Below are 13,315 nucleotides of genomic sequence, written 5' to 3'. Positions count from 1 at the left end.
ACTCGCGGAGGTGGGAGCGGTCATGGTATGTCACGTGACGGTCTGACGGTGGAAACGCGCCGCGGACTCCTGCGGTTTGTCGTGCACAGGAATGGGGCGGGGAGTCTGGGCCGCGCGTGCGCAGTTGCAATGATTGGGGGCGGTGCCTGTGAGTGCTCGTGGTAGTGCTGTCAGCTCCTTCCTTTGCCCTCGGGTGAGGCGGCGCGGCAGTGGCGGTGAGGTTGGGGCCGATTCTGTGCGCACCTGCCCCTGGGTAAGGGAGACCCAGGTTGTTCCCCCCGGGCTGTTAAAGAGATACGGCAGTTGCTGACATTATACCTTGATGTCAGTCAGTGCCTCCTAGACAGTCACGAGTCAGCTCCTGCTGCCCGTCCCCGAAAAATCCCTTCCCAGAGGTTTCGAGATAAGGCTTTGGATGTGAGCTTGATACAGAGCATGAATGATGTCCTGTAAGCACGCAAATAGGACTGTTTCCTAGGTTTGCTAGCTTAAGTTAAAAGGAGGAACGGAATTAGTAGAACAACTTCACTTCTACAATGTTATTTGTTTACACTGACTAATCCTGCTGCTGGCAGTGGGGGCCACAATAGTAAATATTTTCTGAGCAGTATAATATGTATAAATAGTTTAACGTGCATTTAGTGTTTTTATAAGTACACTGTTATATAATAACAATATGTGATACCTAGGCAACCACTACCTATTTTATAAGGAAAGAGAGCAGCTCAAAATATATCGGAAGACCTAGCAACTAAGCATATAAGAGCCATCTGAACTATACAAATTCTACTGTAATTCCAGTGGCAAAAACCTACCCAGTGTATCATGTACATTATGACTGTTAGATTATCTTGTTTACCAGCAGTTAATCTTGCTGTTACAGATCAGCAGTAAGTCTGTTATGCAGTATATTATGTGCAAGTCCCTGCCCTTAGGCCCTAGAGACCTCAGCAGCTCCCTACAGCCTCAAGCTACAATTTGTCCCACAAAACCTATACACTGTATATAGATTATTAATGTTAAAAGTTATGTTAGTCTTTCATAGTAAGTGAGGTATGTGCCTCTAATTCCTTTTCATGTGGGAGTTTATTCAACTGCATGAGGAATTTAATTTGGGGCTTTATGAGGGGAATTTAGTTCTATTCTCTGCTCTTCTGCTGACTTGCTGTGTTATCTTGTGCCAGTCACTTACACTCAGTGTCTGTTTTGACCTTGTGAAATGGGGATAATACACACTTCACAGGGGTATTGTAATGTCAAATGCACTTTGAGATCCTTGATCCTTCTATCCTTGGATAGAAATGCAGAATATTGTTTACTGAAGCACTGTAGTGGATTCCAGCAACGTTTTGGTATAAATACACCTGAAGTGAGGCTAGTGTTCTCTGATGGAATCTTCTCAAGGCGGGGGAAAGGCAGGGAGGGAAATGGGTGTTTTCTCACTTAAACCCAGCATCTACTGAGAGATTTGGAAATGACACCAGTGTTTCCATGGAGACATAAAAGTTCACAGGTACCCTTCCAGCAGCAGTAAGGCAAACCACAGATGAGCAATCCTCCTATACAAAGGAATTGAGGACTGAGCAAAAAGCAGAGGTCTGGAAGCTATGCAAGCTGCCAGGGCTTCTATGGCCTCTGAAATTCCTTGTCTAAAATACACAAGAGAGCAGTAGATACAAGTAAGGAGATTAAAGGAAAACCCACTTTGAAATGTAAATGTAATTAAATGTCACATTCTCTCTCCCCTTTCATAACTCTCCCCAAAATCAATTAAAAGCTTAGAACCTCATTTTCTTTAACAATTTACCATGGATAAGAAGGAAGCCACACACTTCCATCAAGACAGATTGTTCCAGGAGGGTCATTCTCTAGTGCTTTCCTGAATTAAATGCTATTAAAAGACATATTGGAGAAGTTGACTGTGGGAATAAAATGCAAGAATTGCAAATAAAGTCTGGGCAGGACAGCTGTAAGACCATAACATAGTAATTGGAGGTGAAAAGGTGGCAAGGGTACAGAACAGTCCTAGGTGGGCAGTAAAAGGCAGGCAGAAGGGGGGCAGGACAGGAGGTAAGGAAAGAGGTGTCTAGAGGCAATCATAAGCAGCAGGAGGTCAGGACAATGGTGGGCAGGGTGTAGAGGCAGGTGGCAGAGATAAATGGCCAGCAGATGACAGGAAGCATAGGGGCTGAGTAGAGAAGGGGTGGCCAGTGTGAGTTCCTTGGGACTCTTAAGACTTGGCCTTGAGAATGAGCATGTTATGAAGAAAAATATATTTTATTACTAACCGGAAATATGTTCCCTGCAAACTATTTTTCAGGAAGAGAGGAGTGAAGAGCAAAGCAGCCTCTGAGCTCCTGCTCCTTTAAGAACAGGGAGAGCAGAGGGGTGGAGCCATGTAATCTTCTCAAGGCGGGGAGGGGATTGGAGGCCAACCAACCATACAGCAGCTGATATAGGAGACACTGGGGCATCCAGGAGAGAGAATGAATGGTGGCAGGAGTCCTACAAAAAGAGGCTGAGTGCCCCTACTGTAAGAGATTTTAGAAGGATTGTGGGGTCTTAGTCATTGACTTTAATTGATTTGGGGGGATTTTAGGGGTGGGGTGAATTTCCTGATGAGTATGGGGGTTGAGGAGAGAAGAAGGGAGAGATTTGTGTGCTAGGTTATGTTCTTGAGATTGCTGGGGTCATGTTAAAGGAGGGAGGCTGAGATCCTAAGGGCTAGTTGGAAGGAAGCAAAAATGGGTGTTCCTGTGGAAAGTAAGTATCCGGGGGTAATTGTGTTAGTCTATATCTACATAAACAGCAAGGAGTCTGGTGATACCTTAAAGACTAACATTTATTTGGGCATAAGCTTTTATGGGTAAAAACCACATTTCTTCAGATGCATGGAGTGAGAATTATACATGCAGGCATTATTAAACATGAAGAGAAGGGAGTTATCTCACATGTGGAGAACCAGTGTTGACAAGGCCAATTCAATCAGGCTGGATGTAGTCCACTGCCAATAATTGATGCAGAAGTGTCAATTTCAGGACAGGGAAAGTTGCTTTTGTAATGAGCCAGCCACTCCCAGTCCCTATTCAAGCCCAAATTAATGGTGTTAAATATGCAAATTAATTTTAGTTCTGCTGTTTCTCTTTGAAGTCTGTTTCCGAAGTTTTTTTTGTTCAACTATGGCTACTTTTAAATCTGTTATAGAATGTCCAGGGAAATTGAAGTTGTCATAAGTAGATAGATAAGGTAAGGGTTAAGTTTCTTTTACCTGGAAAGGGTAACCAAACACCTGACCAGAGGACCAATCAGAGAACTGGATTGTTTAAAGTCAGGGGCGGGAATTTGTATACTCGGGGTCTTTGTTGTTTTCTCTCGGCTATGGGTAAACAAGTTTCCTTCTATCGTCCCTCTTATCTCAAATATTATTCCTAAACATCTGTGAGTACAAAGGAAAGCAAAAGTAATTTCGCGCTATGAAGGAGCTTTTGTTGTATGTACAGATGTGGATTGCTGTGCCCTGTTTTTGCTTCCTCGGCTGTGAGGGACAAGCTCTTTACTTCCTCTTATCTCAAGTTTCTCCTAAACATCTGTGAGTACAAGGGAAAGCAAGTAATTCGGCTATTTGATGCGCTTTGTGTGTATTGACATGTATTTGATTGTGTTGGAGTGTTTAATCAGGGCTATCTTTTAAATTCTAGACTGTTTATTCATATTTTCTATAAGCAAGAGCCATGTATTGAGTTTCTTAATGCAAGATTATTGTTTTATATTTTCTTTCTTTTTTTCTATAAAGTTTTCTTTTTAAAACCTTGTGGAATGTTTCTTTCCTATGTGAGGCAGAGTGGGGAGGGAAAAGCCCAAACTTCTCCGTGTCTCACCTTCCTATTGTCCCAGGGCGGGAAAGGCTGCAGGACAAAGGGATGGGGAATCTCTGTATGAGCTGACCTAGGTGAATGCCTAGCCTCGGGAAGCTTAGGTGCCTCTCGGTGTATTTCAGAGAGTGAAGGTATAGCATGTCATTGCATTTTTTTTCGGCTAACCAGAAAGGGGGGAAGCTGGAGAGGAGAGAGAGAGAGACATGGGGTCTGGGTCTTGGGGTCCCAAGGAAGGGTTTGAGGACACCAGAGAGAGGAAGGGGGGTCAGGCCCTATAAATTCCTGACCTGGTGGCAGCAAAAATATCCAAGCTGGTAGTGAGCTTCGGGGAGTTTCAGGTAAGCACCCAGGTCTTGGACGCTAAAGTCCAGATCTGGGACAGGAGGCTATTACCACAGAAGTGTTCTCCAATTGGCTTTTGTATGTTACCATCCCTGATGTCCGATTTGTGTCCATTTATTCTTTTACGTAGAGACTGTCTGGTTTGGCTAATGTACATGTACAATGCACCTCCTTTGTCAGCCCCTTTGATTATAATGTCAGAGTTGTTTCTGAGGCTGTGGATGGCGTTGTGTTCTGTATGGCAAGTGATGCTGTTTGTTCACAATTTCAGCCTGTGCACGTCTGTAGAAGCACTCTATGTAGAAGTCCAGTCTGTCACTTTGACCATCAGGAGGAGTCCACGCAGAGTTCTTCTTCTTGTAGTGTTGGTAGGAGGGTTCCTGTGGGTCAGTGCACTGTTCAGTGGTGTGTTGAAAATATTCCTTGAGTCGGAGACGACGAGAGTAGGCTTCCAGATCACCACAGAACTGTAACTCACCCAACAATATTGTTAATCTATCCATCCACACACTTAGCCTGGGGGAAGAGTCTGTCCTATCTTGGGGACTCTTCTCCTGTCCCACCACCCCCATGAACAGCCACACTGGCCTGGAGCAGTGAACCGCGGCCAGTGGGAGCTGCAATCAGCCAAACTGGTGGACGCGACAGGTAAACAAACCAACCTGGCCTGCCAGGGGCTTTCCCTGAGGGGGTCATGTGCCAAAGGTTGCTGATCTCTGGTCTAGGTCTAGTCAGTAAGGAGTCTGAAGAAGTAGACCTTAGTGGCTAGCTGTAGGGTCTCTGGGCTAGAACCCAGAGTAGAAGGAGTGCCTGGGTTTTCCTAGCAGCTGTGGCAGGTGGAGTGAAGTCTCCTGGATAAGGGGTGTAAGGACCACAGATCCCAGTGACAGAGGGAAGAGCTGCTATAAAGTCGTTGGATCGTAGTTGGGTTGGGCTTTCTGCGTCCTGGAAGGGATGGACTATAAAGTATGACCTTGCTGGAAGGCCAAGTTTCAGGAAGAGAGACCACTGCAGAATGAAGTGACACCATATGGGGAGACAGCTGCTATGCCATGTCTGCCCATGTGCAGGTGCTCCTGCAGTGAGTGAGCCCTTTTATTGATGGAGTTTTTAAGAGCAGGGCTCTTAAAAAATAGTTATCCACTGCTTCACTCCCAGGCCTAGCTTCAACTGCTTAAAATCTAGTTTGGCATGGGGAACATGAGTGGGGAGTTGCCTTTATAGGCTGCTCAATTTCTTAAGAATTTAAGTCAGAGCAAGGGGCGGGAGGAGGGGAATGGCAACCTGAAACTGCCCTTCCCCTTCTGCCTGTGGCTCTTTGAAATTTTGAAATAACCCTTTCAGTACTTGGTTCAAGGTGGTTGGACAACACAGGGTTATCAGAAGGTGAGCAACGGAGGGACAAGTCAGTGAGAGACCACTAATAGGAAACAGACAGTTGAAAGCTAGGGCATTGACAGGCAGGTGGTCAATGAGAGCCAATCCTCAGGTGGGTAAGGTGTCAGGAAGAGTCAAGGATAGCAGTCAGTCAGCAGGATGCTAAAGTAGCAGCAGCAGAACAACAGGAGGAAGTAAATGTAACTGGTGGCTTCTTCATATAGCCTCTTGATTAAAACAAACAAAGAAAAACAAAAAAAACTTTCTTAACCTGTAGTTGTTTGTTTCTGAACAACTGGCTTTTTTGCCTTCCCCTCTTTATTCAGTCCCAAACTGAATGTTAGAAAACAGGAAATGGTCAGATAAGGTCTCCACCTGGGCTCCTCCGAAATATTGTCAAGGTTACAATAAAACACAAATCCCACACTTAAGAAAACTCAGAAATGCTGAGTTAGGGTCCCCCTTGCAAAATGCCCAAACTAGATTTTTGCCATTCCCAAAAGTTTAATTCAGAAAACTCAAATGTTGGGGAAACCAGGAAATCCATTTACTTGTTCTGTCGAACATTCTGACCCTCTTTCTCTTGCTTAGCCTTCACAGGCTTGTTAAACAAGGGAAAATGTGCTGCTTGGGAGGTGCGTGTGGCATGGACTGCGGTTCTAAGGGGATTCTTAGGAATTCTTCCAGGATTCAACTCTTGGTTCGGTGACTTGTGCTTTAACTTTTAAGTACCTAGCACCAAAAGTGACTCAGAGCAAGGCCTGTGGGAATGCAGATGGTTGGAAAATTCCCAAGTGGCTGTGATAGACTGCCAATTTTTTTTTTTTAAGTAGGACCAATATATTTTTTTTAAGCTGTTTTTGATTCTGTGGGCCTGATTCTCCTCTTGGATTAATTTTAGACCAGAGAGCTCCATTAACTTCAACAAGTTAATCCTGCCTTTCATTAGTGTGAGTGGGAGAAGAGACTGGTTCCTATTAAAAGCCTCACCAGTGTGAAACCACTTGAAGTGATGATGGCCCAATAGTGTCACTGTTTTGACTCCAGTGTGATATTGTTTGTATGGCACCAGAGCTTGTTGATGTAAGTCAGTCTTACTTCTGTGTCCTGGGGATCCTCATGAAAATGAGCTGTGTATGTCTGGGTGAACAATGTTCTAAATAAAGTAACTATCTGAAGGAGAGGTGCATTGCCTGAAAAATTCTTAGGTCTAATGGGCTATGTAGTATTCATTTTTTTTCTGTCTGTTTTTTCCACTTGTGATTCCATGGACCAGATGAAATGCTGAGTAGAGCTGGATTAAAAAAGATTTGTTTAAACTTGTGTAACCAATGGAGTGACACAGATTCAGGATGGGTGTGTGTGTGTGTGTGTGTGTGTGTGTGGTTGTGTGAGATGGTTATTGTCGGGTGGGTTGAGGTACTGCTATCCTTTACTTTGTGACTGTTTTTACTACAGGTCGGACAACACTGCTTTCAGAGCTGTGGAGAGTGGTGGCTGACTGAGCCAGTGGCCAGGCACTGAAGCACCCCCTCGCTGCAGAGGCAGCCACAGAAAGTAAGGATGACATGGTATGTTATTGCAACCTTCTTACTTCTCTCGAGTGCTTGTCGCATTATCCATTGTCCAAGTAGGTGTGGCGCGCGCCAATGTGCACGTTCTCTCCGGAAGAATTTTTCCCTAGCAACACCTTGTGGGTCGGCAGGACCCCCCATGGCGTGGCGCCGTTGCGGCAACCGCAATATTATACCCTGCCGAACCGGACCACTTCTCAGTTCTTCTTATCTGCCCGTGTCGGTCGTTGGAACAGTGGAGTGCGGTTAGCTGGACCTACCTTCTCTAGGCTCTTCACCATTTTTTGTCTCTTCTAAGTTCATAGTTCTAGTTTGTAGAGCTGTTTGGTTGTTAATAGTTATTAGTATTGGTTGTATAGTTACTCGTATAATAGAGTAGACGAGCTGAGGTTCAATCCTCTCACACTCTACGGAGGCCGGGGCTACATGGCTGGCTCTCCCTGTTTCAAACAGTGCGCTCGGCCTGTAGCTCGCCGATGCCTACTGGGAGACCCATGATCGTCTTTCCTGAAGTGCCTGGGGAATCCCACCTTACAGACAAAGTGGCCGTTATTTGTAAGTGTCCTTCAAGACCAACGGACTAAAATAGGAGCGGGACTTCTCGCTTGAAAGCATGCTCCTGATGGAGGCGGCTCTGACCCCTGCAGCTTCAGCACTGAGTGCGCCGCAGTCCGCACCGGCCCCAGAAGTGGCGCCGTCATCCAGCAGTCGGGACAGCCGGTACCTTTACCAAACCACCTCTTGACACCAACGTCTCCGGCGCAGAAAGTAAACCACGGCACCACTCCTGTCCCCTGAATTGCAAGCGCCAATCCAAAGCTTCCTGCGGCTGTATCTTCGCAACCGCAGTCCTGAGCATTGGAGGAAGACCGAGCCGTCTGGCACCGCCAGCTGCCGCGGCACCGGTGATTCCCGCACCGTCGACTCCGGCCAGGCAAGAGCCGTCGAGTCCGGTGCAAGACAGCTCCCCGGCGCCTGCCTTGGTTGAGCTTGCTGTTCTCACCACGCCGGAGACTTTCGCAACGGCGAGGGAACTGATTGCGCTCACAGAGCCTACTCTGCCTCAACCCCCGGCACCGCCGGTGTGGGTCCTTTCTTCGGCAGGAAAGCCGGCGATGATCAGGCCAACGTCCACCGAGGCGACGGACAGGCACCGTTCTCGGTCGAGGTCCCGGCACTGCTCCCGCTCGTACTGCCGATCAGCATCCAGACGCCGCTCGCAGTCCCGGTACCAATCCGCCTCTCAGCGCCGGTCGTACTTGCAGCACCGGTCCAGGTCGCGTTCTCCGGACCGGTACTCATCAAGGCGGTCTGGCTCCCGGCACCGTTCCAGGCGGAGTTGATCCCACCAGTGTTACTCTCGGTCCCGGTCGACCTTCCGGCACCGCGCTGGTCGAAGGTCCCGGTCCCGATCTCGGCACCGGTATGACTCCCGGTACCGCTCTGCGGCACGGCGTGACATCCGGTACCCACCGCACGGACTATCCGCTCCGCCCTGGACGTCAAGACACCCCTCGGGTTCGTCCCACCCAGACAGTGCTCTGTATGGGGATTTGGACCCCCACGCCCGTGCCCTCCCTGAATCCCAGGGATTGGAACAACCAACGCAGTGGTCCTTCTGGACTCCCTGGGCCTACCACCAAGCCCAGGGCGATCCCACGACAACATCACGGTCAGCGGCTTCAGTCCGTCGGGTACGAGGCCACCATCAGTCGTCCTCCCCCAGCAGGTGACGACGTTTCAACTGTAACCCAGGACCCTGAGGACGCAGCGGAAGCTGACCCCCCTCTGGGACAGGAGTCACAGCATGAGCCAGTGGTCCCGGGTCTCTCGTCCTCCTCCTCGCCGGATGAGGCGGTAGCGGGTACATCAACCTCGGGTCCACCCCCCATCGAACTTCGAGCCCACCAGGACTTGCTCCGCCGTGTCGCGCTGAGCATCAGCCTCCAAGTGGAGGAGGTTCCCGAGGTGGAGGACCCGGTCATGGACATTCTATCTTCCGATGCTCCGACACGTGTAGCCCTGCCGTTTATCCACTCCATCCAGGCTAAAGCGGACTCGATCTGGCAATCTCCGGCGTCCATCCCCCCCAACGGCCAGAGGCGTGGGGAGGAAGTATATGGTACCATCTAAAGAGTACGAATACCTTTACACCCATCCTCCTCCATGCTCTCTGGTCGTGCAGTCTGTGAACGAGAGGGAGCGCCATGGCCAGCAAGCCCCTGCCCCAAAATCGCGGGAAGCTAAGCGTATGGATCTACTGGGACGCAAGGTATACTCTGCAGGGGGTCTGCAGTTGCGTGTTGCTAATCAGCAGGCACTTCTCAGTAGATACAACTTTAATACCTGGCAATCCATGGGCAAATTCACAGAACTGGTCCCACTGAACTCCCGCCCAGAGTTCCAGAGCCTGCTCGAGGAAGGGAAAAAGATCTCCCGGACCTCTCTACAGGCCTCCCTCGATGCTGCGGATTCGGCGGCTAGGACTGTTGCATCAGGAGTCACAATGCGGAGAATATCTTGGTTGCAGGTTTCCGGCCTACCTCCCGAACTGCAACACACAATTCAAGACCTCCCATTTGAAGGCCAGGGTCTTTTCTCTGAAAAAACGGACCCTAGGCTCCAAAGCCTCAAGGACAACCATGTTATAATGCGTTCCCTCGGGATGCACACTCCACAGACCCAACGGCGGTCTTTTCGGGCCCACCCTCAACACTCCTACCCCCTCCCCCACACCCTCGACAGGACTTTAATAGAAGACGTGGCCGGGTGAACCGGAGACGCCAGTCTGGTTCTCAAGGGGGGCAGAATAATGGTTACGCCAAACCACTGCCGGGACCAAAGCAAAACTTTTGAAGGTGCGGTCGAGAGCAGAGCACCAGTCCTTCCCCGGACTCCTACACAGTTTTCCAACCGTCTTTCTTCCTTCCTCCCCGGGGCCAGACCTAACTTCCGATCGTTGGGTCTTTATGACGGTGGAGTTGTTTACCATCTCCAGTTTTAATTTCACCCCCTCCTCCTCTCCACCCACACCTCACCGTCGACCCATCTCACGAGCTTTCCTCTGGCCAGTGGAGATCTGCACCTTCTCGAAATTGGAGGCCATAGGAAGGAGGCTATCCTCAGACTCAGGGGCAGGGGGTTTTTACTGCCATTATTTTTATTCTCCAAGTCGAAGGAGGCTCGACCCATCCTAGACCTCCGTGGGCTCAATTGCTTCTTTAAGAAGTTGAAGTTCCGCATTGTTTCCTTGGGACTATTATTATTCCCGTCCCCTGGATCCGGGAGACTGGTTCGCTGCTCTGACATGAAGGACGCGTACTTTTTCATGTCTGATTTACCCCACACGCCAGACGCTACCTCGCTTTATGGTGATAGATCGCACTTCCAATTCAGGTCCTTCGGCCTGTTCGACTTTGCCCATCTTTTTTCACAAAATGTAGCCAGTGGTGGCCTGCTTTCCTCGAGTTGTCAGGCGATATGCGTCTTCCCTTCCTGTACGGACTGCTTGTTCGCGGACCTCGAAGACCAGTGCCGCAACACGTAGCCGCACCATATGGACTGGTTCGAGTGTTTGGGGCCTCATGATCAATTTCGACAAGTCCACCTACGTGCCACATCAGAGGATAGAATTCATTGGTGGCTGTCCTTCGAACATCAACGCCGCAACAGCTTCGCTCCCCCTTGCCGGTTCCAGCAATCAGTCACCAGCCATTAGAGAGCCTACAAATGCATCCCGACGACCTCGGCCCGGGTCTGTCTCATTCTTTCGGTCACATGGGCCTGCACTTTTGTCACCAGCACGCCAAGTCCGCCTTCCGCCCCTTTGCAAATCTGGGTAGCCTCCGTTTACCCCTCGCGAGATCAGCAATGGACTCGTTTGTCATCACAATCCACGAAGCGTTCTTACACTCCCTCCGCTGGTGCAGAACCCCTCCCTGGTGGTGTGCGGGGCATCGCGTTTACCTACCCCAGTCAAACCATCATGTCCTGCCAACGGATGTTCTTCTGGGATGGGGGGCTCCATGGGGGCGCCTCGGTCGATCACAAGGCCTTAGGTCCGCCCAAAGGAGCTTGTCATTGCATATAAACATCTGGCAGCTACGGGCCAGTCCATCTCGCCTTCAGGCCTTTATCAACCTGCGAGGCGTTATGTTTCGAGTGCTTCACGGACAATACCACTGCGATGCACTATATAACAAGCCAGGAGGGACCCGCTCTCTTCCCGTTTTGTCAGGAGGCGATCAGTTATGGAATTGCCTGGTTAGCCCACCCCATGGAAATCTTGTGGCTTCCTTCCTCCGGGGTCCAGGAACACGTTAGCGGCCCGCTCAGCAGGTCATTCTACCCAATAAGTGGCACTTTGACGGATGTAGCTCATTCTCTCTTCCGAAAGTGGGCTTTCCCCACATCGAACCTTCTTCGCCTCCCGCAGCAACCGTAAGTTGTTCCCAGTTCTGCTCCTTTTGCGGTCTCAGCCCACGGGCTCGATCGTCAGGACGCCCTTCCTCGTCTCTTTGGGTCCGACCCACCTTGCTGTATGCCTTTCACCCTTTCTGTTAATGGCACAGGTCCTGTGAAGCTCGTGCAGGACAGGGGCTCGAGTATTTTGAAATCGCCCACGCGTGGCCTCGCCAACACTGATACACCACCTGGACCTCTCGTAGCCAGCCCCGTTTCCCCTGCCTCCCATCAAGGACTCTCATATCCAGACCACGGCAGACTTTCTCATCCCGACTGCAATTCCCTCCACCTGACAGGCATGGTTCCTGAGTGGTTGAGTCGCCTCGGCGGGGGGAGCTGCACTGGCTCCACACCCAAGTTGCAGCTGAGTCCTCCTGGGTAGCAGGAAGAACCATCCACTAGAGCTACCTACATGGCCAATGGAAGAGGTTCTCGCTCGCTGGTGTCAGGCGCACCATTCACCCTGACAGGTCATCATGTAATATTGGATACTCTGGTACCTCAAGCAGGCAGGGCCCGCACTTCATCTTGCGCATTCGGCTGCCATTCGACATTCCATCCCAGAGAAGGACGCTTCCTCTTTTTCTCACACCCGATGCGGTCTCGCAGCGTTCCTCAAAGGGCTGGACGTGCTCTTTTCCAGGTCCGCTCCCTGCCTTCCTGGGCCCTCCATTTGGTTCCTGTCGAACAGACTACTTAGATGCTCTCTCTCCGTATTCGGAGCCTCTGGCAACCTGCTCTCACCTGTACTTATCCGTGGAAGGTGGCTTCCTTGTAGCTCATACATCGGCTGAAGGATTTCGGAGCTCGCGCGCTCATGGTGATCCCACCTTACAGATATTCCAAAGGACACAGGTGCAGCTGGCGCCCCGACACTGGCACTCCTTCCCAAGGTCGGTTTCATCCTTGATCTCAACCAAGATCATATCTTCTCCCGTCCTTTTTTTCCTAAACTCAACGCATCCCGAGACGAGCAGCAAATTAAACACTCGTGGACTACCGTAGCCCCTAGCATTCTACATGACCGCACCAGCACTTTCCGAACGCCATTTTTGTCACCGCGTGCAGACCACGATGAAGGTCACCCTACTCAGAGAATATCCGCTTGGGCACAGCGTGCAATCGATGCATGCCATGATTAGCTCACGCCTCTCCAGGGCGCGGACTGCAGACACTTCCACCACGGCTCCAGGCCTCACGACCGCCTTTCTACCGCTCGTGTCGACCATAGCTATGCGTGCAGCTACGTGTCTCGTGCACACCTATTCCCAATTACACCTTGGCACAACAATCCAGCACGACACAAGCTCCTGGGCTTGGCCTGTTTTGCATGGCAGTGGCCCTTCGACGACCGCCTAGGTTAAGGCTTGGGATTCACCTACTTGGAATGGCATATGAGCAAGCACATGAGCACAAAAACAGTTACACCTTTGTAACTGTTGTTCTTCGAGATGTGTTGCTCATATCCATTCCACACCCGCCCTCCTTCCCCACTGTCGGAGTAGCCGGCAAGAAGGAACTGAGGAGCGGGCGGGTCGACAGGGGTATATATGCGGTGCCGCAACGGCACCACACCAGGGGGCGCCTGGCGACCCAGTGGGTGTTGCTAGGGGAAAATTCTTCCGACGAACGTGCACGCGGTGCGCGCACACCTACTTGGAATGGATATGAGCAACACATCTA

The 13,315-nt window shown here is 50.2% G+C and overlaps 1 protein-coding gene across 3 annotated transcripts in view; it reads left to right on the top strand.

The window, feature by feature from the left end:
* The first annotated feature begins 287 nt into the window (after positions 1 to 287).
* The window catches only part of DPF3 (double PHD fingers 3), a 269,649-nt gene continuing 256,621 nt past the window's right edge, over positions 288 to 13,315 (top strand). Inside the window, exon 1 of one of the 3 annotated variants that reach the window (XM_075065416.1) lies at positions 288 to 449. The gene's annotated coding sequence lies outside the window, so the exon portion shown is untranslated. The remainder of the gene's footprint in view (positions 450 to 13,315) is intronic. The other 2 variants (XM_075065418.1, XR_012655786.1) reach the window with 2 other exon arrangements.

Source organism: Chelonoidis abingdonii, chromosome 4, assembly GCF_003597395.2.
Source record: "Chelonoidis abingdonii isolate Lonesome George chromosome 4, CheloAbing_2.0, whole genome shotgun sequence".
NCBI classification, from domain to species: domain Eukaryota; kingdom Metazoa; phylum Chordata; order Testudines; family Testudinidae; genus Chelonoidis; species Chelonoidis abingdonii.
Note: the sequence above shows the minus strand (reverse complement) of the source record. Positions and strands in the feature narration are given on the sequence as shown.